Genomic DNA, 2,433 nt, shown 5'->3' with positions numbered 1-2,433 from the left:
TCTATTAGTCTTTGCCCTGCTTCATTCTGTAATCAAAGGCCAAATTTGCCTGTTATCCCAGGTGTTTCTTGAGTTCCTACTTTTGCATTCCAGTCCCCTATAATGAAAAGGACATCTTTTTTGGGTGTTAGTTCTGAAAGGTCTTATAGGTCTTCACAGAACTGTTCAACTTCAGTTTCTTCAGCGTTACTGGTTGGGACATAGGCTTGGATTACTGTGATATTGAATGGTTTGCCTTGGAAACGAACAGAGATCATTCTGTCGTTTTTGAGACTGCATCCAAGTGCTGCATTTCAGACTCTTTTGTTGACCATGATGGCTACTCCATTTCTTCTAAGGGATTCCTGTCCACAGTAGTAGATATAATGGTCATCTGAGTTAAATTCATAGCCATCATCAAAAAATGTACAAACAAAAATGCTGGAGAGGGTGTGGGTGCATGTTGATGGGAATGTAAATTGATACAGACACTATGGAGAATGGTATGGAGATTCCTTAAAAATCTAGAATTAAAACAAACATATGACCCAGCAATCTCACTACTGTGCAATTACCCTGAGAAAACCATAATTTAAAAAGACACATGTACCCCAGTATTCTGCTGCTGCTAAGTCGCTTCAGTTGTGTCCGACTCTGTGCGACCCCATAGACGGCAGCCCACCAGGCTCCCCCATCCCTGGGATTCTCCACACAAGAACACTGGAGTGGCTTGCCGTTTCCTTCTCCAATGCATGAAAGTGAAAGTGAAAGTCAAGTTGCTCAGTCATGTCTGACTCTTAGCGACCCCGTGGACTGCAGCCTTCCAGGCTCTTCCATCCATGGGATTTTCCAGGCAAGAGTACTGGAGTGGGGTGCCATTGCAGTGTTCACTGCAGTGCTATTTACAATAGCCAGGACATGGAAGCAACCTAGATATCCACTGATAGATGAATAGATAAAGAAGTTGTGGTATAAATATATAATGGAATCTTACTCAGCTGTAAAAAAGAACAAATTTGAATTAGTTGTAGTGCGGTGGATGAACCTAGAGACTGTTACCAAGAGTGAAGTAAGTCAAAAAGGGAAAACCAATATCATATAGTAATGTGGTTATATAGCATCTAGAAAAATAATACTGATGAAGCTATTTTCAGGGAAGGAATGGAGATGCAGATGTGGAGAATAGAATTGTGGATACAGTGAGGGAAGAACAAGGTAGGATGAACTGAGAAAATAACATTGACATATATACACCACCATGTGTACAACAAATAGCTGATAAGAAGTTGTTGTCTAATACAGGGAGCCCAGCCTGGTGCTCTGTGATGACCTGGAGGGGTGGGATGGTGGGAAGGGAGGGAGACTCAAAGGGGCAGAGTATATATATATGTAATCATGGCTGATTCACACTGTTGTATGGCATAAACCAACACAACATTGTAAAGCAATTATCCTCCAATTTTAAAAAATGCATAATTGAAAATAGTATTGAAAATAATATATATGCATATGTTCATATATAACTGAATCAGTCTGTTGTACAGAAGAAATTAACATGACATTGTAAATCAACTATATTTCAGTTTAAAAATAAACCAAAGAAATAATGAAATACTTAATATAGGCCAGTAATTAATATAATACCCTTTGGGAGGATGTGACTTTTTATTCTGAGAAGAGTGAAAATCATTTTCACTTAAGATGGATGACTGCATCCCATAAGGTAGAAACAAAAACTATATTGCTGTTGATGATGGATATGTGGATATCTTCAAATATGTGTAGAAATATGTACATAGTTCTAAGGAGCCCAAGGAGTGGATTCTAGAAGTTACTAACTTTTTGCCTGTTGACTGCAATAACATCCTGCTTTGTTCTGCTTTGTAGTATCATCTTGACCCTATAGACATTTCTTCCTTGAGAGTTGGATTCATGTCACGATTTTATGATAATCCAACACCATTTTTTTCTGAAAAGGCATTACCTGGTATTTTCAATGGCAATATTAATAAAATCAAAAGTTTCAAAAAAAGGTAAAATATTTGAATATGTGTTTCTCCAAAGAAAATATGCAAATGGTCAATAAGCGGGTGAAAAGATGCTCAACATCAATAGTCATTGGAGAAATCACAAATTGAAACCACAATGAAATTTGACTCCATTCTCATTAGGATAGCTAAATTTTTAAACATAGAATATAACTATTGATAATGACATGGAGAAACTGAAAGCCTCTTATATTGCTAGTTGGCTTGTAAAATGGTCCAGAAGCTTTGGAAAACAAGTGGTGGTTTGTCAGAAGGCTAACCAGATCTTCCCTTTGACCCCAAGATTCTACTTGTAGAGTAGATATATAACTAGGAAAAATGAAACTTGTACATTTATGTTTGTAGTGATCTCATTCATAATAGCTTTACAAAAAGGTAAATAAGCTAAATGTCTATCAGCTGATGG

This window comes from Bison bison, unplaced genomic scaffold (genome assembly GCF_000754665.1).
Source record: "Bison bison bison isolate TAMUID 2011002044 unplaced genomic scaffold, Bison_UMD1.0 scf7180017864365, whole genome shotgun sequence".
Lineage (NCBI taxonomy): Eukaryota > Metazoa > Chordata > Mammalia > Artiodactyla > Bovidae > Bison > Bison bison.
This window is presented reverse-complemented; position numbering follows the sequence as displayed.